The sequence below is a fragment of the Amblyraja radiata genome, chromosome 14, assembly GCF_010909765.2.
Source record: "Amblyraja radiata isolate CabotCenter1 chromosome 14, sAmbRad1.1.pri, whole genome shotgun sequence".
Classification (NCBI taxonomy): Eukaryota; Metazoa; Chordata; class Chondrichthyes; order Rajiformes; family Rajidae; genus Amblyraja; species Amblyraja radiata.
The window spans coordinates 5,436,701-5,444,200 of record NC_045969.1 but is presented as its reverse complement, the minus strand read 5'-3'; the positions used below and the strand labels follow the sequence as shown (position 1 = coordinate 5,444,200).

The window sequence follows — 7,500 nt, the reverse complement described above, 5'->3', positions numbered from 1 at the left end:
TTGCTTTCTTCACTGCCTGCTGCAGCTGCATGCCTACTTTCAATGACTGGTGTACCATGACACCCAGGTCTCGTTGCATCTCCCCTTTTCCGTATCGGCCACCATTCAGATAATAGTCTACTTTCCTGTTTTTGCCACCAAAGTGGATAACCTCACATTTATCCACATTATACTGCATCTGCCATGCATTTGCCCACTCACCCAGCCTATCCAAGTCACCTTGCAGCCTCCTAGCATCCCCCTCACAGCTAACACTGCCCCCCAGCTTCGTGTCATCCGCAAACTTGGAGATGTTGCATTCAATTCCCTCGTTCAAATCATTAATCTATATTACTAAATCTCTGATCTTGACCGCTTTTGGCCGACTGTGCTGCGATTTCCGAGAGAACGCCGCCACCTACGGCCGTCATTTTTGGCCACCTCACTCAGAGCCCCCCCCCCCCCCCCCCCGCCGTATGAGTGCGGAGGACTTTTTCCGTCTATGAAAAATGAGAGAGATATTAATGTTTTTACAAAATTCCCCATTCTCCCTGCTGCCCCCGCTGGCGGCAGGGGGAGGGACTATAAAATCCAATTGCAGCCCAATTGTTTGCCTCGCCTTTTTTAACAAGTTTGTGTTCACAAAATGAATTTTGGTTGTCGGGTGGCTGCAGCCCAATTGTTTGCCTCGCCTTTTTAACAAGTTTGTGTTCACAAAATGAATTTTGGTTTTCAGGTGGCTGCAGCCCAATTATTTGCCTTGGCTTGGCTTTTAAAATCGTTGGATGCCTGCCCAAGCATCCATACGGCCCACAACGTCTATACTAGCCCTCTGGAAACCAGTACCTTTGGCCCGCAATACCCATACTAGCGCAACAGACAGCCCCCCCCACTGGCGAGCAGTATTGGAATTGGTGGAGAGGTGGAATATTGCGTTGGTGACCAGCCCTCCCGTGTGATGCTGCGAGTCCCACTTAGTCTAGTATATATTGTAAATAGCTGGGGTCCCAGCACTGAGCCTTGCGGTACCCCACTAGTCACTGCCTGCCATTCTACTCTTTGCTTTCTGTCTGCCAGCCAGTTCTCTATCCACATCAATACTGAACCCCCAATGACGTGCAGGTTTATAGATTTAAGAAGGGACTGCAGATGATGGAAAATCGAAGGTAGACAAAAATGCTGGAGAAACTCAGCGGGTGAAGCAGCATCTATAGAGCAAAGGAATTAATGTCCTATTTCCTTCGCTCCATAGATGCTGCTGCACCCGCTAAATTTCTCCAGCATATTTGTCTACCTTCAGATTTATAGGTTGTTTGGCTTCGGTAGAAATAGTAAATTGCCCCTAGTGTGTGTAGGATAGACTGCTCGCTGATCGGCACGGACTCAGTGGGCCGAAGGGCCTGTTTCCGCTCTGTATCTCCAAACTCAACGAAAAGGATGGGCGTCACTTAGTCATTGTTCTCAGAATTGCCTCATCCCTTTGGAGAAAGAAAAAATTATTTTCAGCCAATCTCTAAATCAATTTAATAAAAGGATTATGCCATTATGTATATCCGTCTGTTTCACTGTATTGAAAGGATCAACTGTAATGAGTATAATTAGCCTTGATTTAGCTGTCTTCAGCATACATCAAGTTCAATGAGGCAATTTAAATCATGCAATTAGTAGTGTAGGATATTGCCAACTTTTCAACATTGGAACAATACCTCCCAGCGTTGATCCATATGAACATTCTACCATATTTGACGAATGGCTGCCATATTTAATGCCACGGCCAAGACACTGAGCATGTTCAGAATTAAAGATAGCGCTCCTCAAGGGGGAAATACACCGTTCTTCAAACGGAAATGTACCAACACAGTTGGTGTTGGCGACAAATTCTACCGACAGATAAACACAAAATGCTGGAGTAACTCAGCGGGCCAGGCAGCACCTCTGGAGAGAAGGAACGGGTGACGTTTCGGGGTCGAGACACCTTCTTCAGAGTGAAGAACGTCACGATAGACAATAGATGCAGGAGTAGGCCATTCGGCCGTTCAATGTGATCGTGGCTGATCATCCCCAATCAGTACCCTGTTCCTGCCTTCTCCCCATATCCCCTGACTCCGCTATCTTTAAGAGCCCTATCCAGCTCTCTCTTGAAAGCATCCAGAGAACCGGCCTCCACCGCCCTCTGAGGCAGAGAATTCTACAGACTCACAACTGTCTGCGAGAAAAATTGTTTCCTCATCTCCGACTCGATGACCAACTACAGATGCTGGTCGGCAATGCCAGTGGATATTTTTAAGGCAGAGATAGATAGATTCTCGATTAGTACGGGTGTCAGGGGTTATGGGGGGAAGGCAGGGGAATGGGGTTAGGAGGGAGAGGTAGATCTGCCGTGATTGAATGGCGGTGTAGACTCGATGGGCCGAATGGCCTAATTCTACTCCTATCACTTGTTATCTTATGATTGCGGGTAAATCTGAAGAATCGGTCGTGCCAAAGCTGTGTTTGAAAGTGCACAATATCTCTGCCTATCGCTCCGAGCTTGCAGCTGTCTCTCTGTTTCTTTCATGGCTTATACTTTTGTTCTCTTGCTCCTTAGACAACGTTATGTTTGATGACGACGGCAACTTGAAGATTCGACGCATTAGTAAGAAACACGAAGGCATCTACAGATGTGAGGGGCGAGTGGAGGCAAGGGGAGAGATTGATTTCAGAGACATCACTGTCATTGTCAATGGTAAGGAATCTTATGCAGTGTTTTAAGTTTGGTTTTTAGTTTTAGAGTTACAACGAGCAAATAGGCCCTTATGCCCACCGAGACCGCACCGACCAACGATCCCCGCGCACCCTAACGCTACCCTACACACACTGCGGACTGTTTTCCTTTATACCAAGTCGATTAACCTACAAACCGGTACGTCTTTTGAGTGTGGGATGACACCGAAGATCTCGGAAGAACTCCGTACAGATTGTCAGGATGGAACCTGGGTCTCTGGCGCTGTAAGGCAGTAGCTCTACCACTGCGCCAGCGTGATGCCCATGAAGTGAAGATCGTCTACAGGTGTAGTAAACCTTGGGCGGTACTGTGGCGCAGCGGTAGAGTTGCTGCCTTACACCGCTCATCAGTGCCAGAGTACATCAGTGGGTCAGGTCTGAGTAAGGGTCCCGACCCGAATCGTCACCCATTCCTTCCCTCCAGCGATGCTGCCTGACCCCGTGAGTTCCTCCATCATTTTGTTTCCGGTAAGTGACGGCACGGTGGCGCAGCGGTAGAGTTGCTGATTCACAGCGCCAGAGACCCGGGTTCGATACCGACTATGGGTGCTGTCTGTACGGAGTTCGTACGTTCTCCCCATGACCGCGTGGGTTTTCTCCGAGAACTTCGGTTTCCTCCCACACTCTATAAACGTTCAGGTTTGTAGTTTAATTGGCTTGGTATGAATGTAAAATTGTCCCTAGTGTGTGTAGGATAGTGTTAATGTGCGGGGATCGCTGGTCGGTGCGGACTCGATGGGCCGAAGGGCCTGTTTCCCTCATGTGTCTCTAAACTAAACTAATCTGAACCCTCTGCACCGCTGAAATTAAGTCCTTAAATCTGAGAACGTGACTTAACTCACAAGTCTGGACTCGGAGCTGGGAATGTTATCACAGTGATATTTACGGCAATCATCCCTCAAGCCACATTTTAATAACATTGTACAGATAAACTCCTCGCAAAAGCTTCCTCAAGAGAGATTCTTGGAGCAGAAGGCTGTCTTGCTGAGCATTTCTCCACATCAGCGGTGCAGCGGTAGAGTTGCTGCCTCCCAGCGCCGGAGACCCGGGTTCGATCCTGACTACGGGTGCTGTCTGTACGGAGTTTTCACGTTCTCCCCGTGACCTGCGTGGGTTTCCCCCAGGTGCTCTGGTTTCCTCCCACGTTCCAAAGGCCTGAGGGTTTGTGGGTTAATTGGCTTCTGTAAATTGCCCTTAGTGCGTATTGAGTGGCTGAGAGAGTGGGATAACACAGAACTATTGAGAACGGTGATCGCTGGTCGTGTGGACTCGATGGGCTGAAGGGCCTGTTGCCACGCTGTATCTCAAAACTAAACTGACCCAGAATAATAATAATAATAATAATAATAATACATTTTATTTATGGGCGCCTTTCAAGGGTCTCAAGGACACCTTACAAAATTTAGTGACAGAATAAAAAACATGTAAGCAGAATGAAACAAAACAAAAAAAATAAAAATAAATAAATAATAAAGACATCAACAAGACACAATTCAAAGACACAATTCAAAGAGAGAGCAGCGGCAGCTAATTGCGCCAGCGTTCACTCTCCCTTCCAGCAGCCATCTTGGAAACGGAACAAATTAAGAATCGTTTAACATAGAAACATCCCCCCACAATGGTTACCATTATGGGGGAAGGCACAATGTCCAGTCCCCAACCCCAGTTCACCCATAGTCGGGCCTATTGAGGCCTCCACAGTTGCCTCTACAGAGGCCCGATGTTCCAGGCCGTTCTCGCCGGGAGATGGTGCTCCGGCGTCGGGAGAGTCCTCTCAGCGGCTTGGGACACATGGAACGGCCGCTTCCTTACCGGAGACCGCGGCTTCCGGAGCCGACAAGGCCGCGACGGTTGGAGCTCCATCACTGGCGATCTCATCGAGAGATCCCAGGCTCCCGATGTTGAAATCAGCGCTGCCGCCCGCAGCTGGTCGCTCCGCAGACCCGCAGCTCCGCGATGTTTTCCTCGCCGGTCTCAGCTCACCGGAGATCCAGCGCGGCGATCCAGCGCGGCGACCCAGGCAAGGCATCGCCCGTTCCGCTCCGCGATAGCGCTCCAGCACTGTGCTGCCACCGAAGCCAAAGGTGCTGGGCGGTCCCCGACAGGAAACGCCGCTCCAGGCCCGCTGGTAGGCCGCGAGGACGGGTCGACTGTGCAGCCCGGAGAAAAGCTGCCTCTCCGACCAGGTAGGGACCCTAGAAAGTATTCCCCCTCCACCCCACCCCCCCCAACATAAAAAAGTCTAGACCTCCTAAAAACAAAATACAAAACTCACTAAAAATTAAAGAAAAGAGTGGAAAAAATGGACAGCTGCTAGCTAGGCAGCCGTGCCCCAAGATGGCGCCCCCTATGAATGATCTCCTGACTCCGCTATCTTTAAGAGCCCTATCTTGCGAGTCTGTGGAATTCTCTGCATCAGAGGGCGGTGGAGGCCGGTTCTCTAGATACTTTCAGGAGAGAGCTAGGTAGGGCTCTTAAAGATAGCGGAGTCAGGTGATTTGGGGAGAAGGCAGGAATGGGGTACTGATTGTGGATGATCAGCCATGCTCATATTGAATGGCGGTGCTGGCTCGAAGGGCTAAATGGCCTACTCCTGTACCTATTGTCTATTGTCTTCCTGCCTTCTCCCCATATCCCCTGACCGCTGTCTTTAAGAACTCTATCTAACTCGCTCTTGAAAGTATCCAGAGAACGGGCCTCCACTGCCCTCTGAGGTAGAGAATTCCACACACTCACAACTCTCTGTGTGAAAAAGTGTTTCCTCGTCTCCGTTCTAAATGCCTTACCCCTTATTCTTAAACTGTGGCCCCTGGTTCTGGACTCCCCCAACATCGGGAACATGTTACCTGCCTCTAGCGTGTCCAGACCCTTAATAATCAAGTCAAGTCAGGTCAAGTCAAGTTTATATGTCACGAGACGTGCAGTGAAATGAAAAGTGGCAATACGTGCGGATTGTGCAAAAAAGAAAACCACAAAACAGCATGGAACAGAATCAGTAATGACATATTTGTGAGAAAAAAACTGCAATTTTATAAAGACCCCACACAACAATAAATTGATACAGTAATCTTATATGTTACAGAAACATATATAATTATAAAAGGACTGGACAAGCTAGATGCAGGAAAAATGTTCCCAATGTTGGGCGAGTCCAGAACCAGGGGCCACAGTCTTAGAATAAAGGGGAGATCATTAAAGACTGAGGTGAGAAAAAACTTTTTCACCCAGAGAGTTGTGAATTTGTGGAATTCCCTGCCACAGAGGGCAGTGGAGGCCAAATCACTGGATGGATTTAAGAGAGAGTTAGATAGAGCTCTAGGGGCTAGTGGGATATCCAGAGTATCCAGAGAACCGGCCTCTACCGCCCTCTGATGCAGAGAATTCCACAGACTCGCAAGATAGGGCTCTTAAAGATAGCGGAGTCAGGTGATATGGGGAGAAGGCAGGAACAGGGTACTGTTTGTGGATGATCAGCCATGATCATATTGAATGGCGGTGCTGGCTTGGAGGGCCGAATGGCCTCCTCCTGCACCTATTTTCTATGTTTCTATGTTTCAAACATTGTGGGCCGAAGGGCCTTGGCCTGAGCTGGACTGTTCTATGAATATAAAGAGGAGTTAATACAGTCCCTGCGTTCTGTAATTTCACTGATTAAATTCAAAATACTAAGTGTCCGTCTTCATTTGGTTAGGCAGATCATTGCTATCAAGTTGAAATGAAACAGATTAAAATTTGATCATCATCGGTATAATTTGCTTGTAAAATTCATTAAATTACCTTTTGAGCCAATGTTGTGCTGGGATTGATTTTGCCATATTGCATTCAGTCAGGGACATGAATCTCCTCTGCACGCCATTAATTTGTCCAATCAACTTCACATTTTAATGAGGTGCCTTTTGTTGTAACAGCTTGTAGAATTGACAGGACCCGTAAAGCACGATTTAGATGTTGCCTTTTCAATGAGTCAATGATCCGAGTCAAAGAAACATAGAAACATAGAAAAATAGGTGCAGGAGTAGGCCATTCGGCCCTTCGAGCCTGCACCGCCATTCAATATGATCATGGCTGATCATCCAACTCAGTATCATGTACCTACCTTCTCTCCATACCCCCTGATCCCTTTAGCCACAAGGACCACATCTAACTCCCTCTTAAATATAGCCAATGAACTGGCCTCAACTACCTTCTGCGGGAGAGAATTCCACAGATTCACCACTCTCTGTGTGAAAAATGCTTTCCTCATCTCGGTCCTAAAAGATTTCCCCCTTATCCTTAAACTGTGACCCCTTGTTCTGGACTTCCCCAACATCGGGAACAATCTTCCTGCATCTAGCCTGTCCAACCCCTTAAGAATTTTGTACGTTTCTATAAGATCCCCCCTCAATCTTCTAAATTCTAGCGAGTACAAACCGAGTCTATCCAGTCTTTCTTCATATGAAAGTCCTGACATCCCAGGAATCAGTCTGGTGAATCTTCTCTGTACTCCCTCTACGGCAAGAATGTCTTTCCTCAGATTAGGAGACCAAAACTGTACGCATAGAGCGATACAGCGTGGGAATAGGCCCTTCCACGCCGATCCTTTTTTACTCGCGGGCATTTCTCAGCATGTTGAAAAATACGCCACGACCTAGCTGAGGCCTCGAGTACGCGGGGACCACTCTCGAGCATGAAGGAGAGTTACAAAGACCTCCTAGGACCTCGTGTCGACCGTGCTGCGAGTATGAGTCGAGGGCAAACAGTGGGACAGCCCCTTTAGAG

General features: G+C 48.1%; 1 long non-coding RNA gene across 1 annotated transcript in view; it reads left to right on the top strand.

Moving 5' to 3' along the window:
* LOC116980308 overlaps positions 1 to 2,704 on the top strand; it is a 24,969-nt gene extending 22,265 nt beyond the window's left edge. The window contains exon 4 of the long non-coding RNA XR_004413923.1: positions 2,567 to 2,704. This is a non-coding gene — a long non-coding RNA (uncharacterized LOC116980308). The remainder of the gene's footprint in view (positions 1 to 2,566) is intronic.
* Positions 2,705 to 7,500: the final 4,796 nt, after the last annotated feature.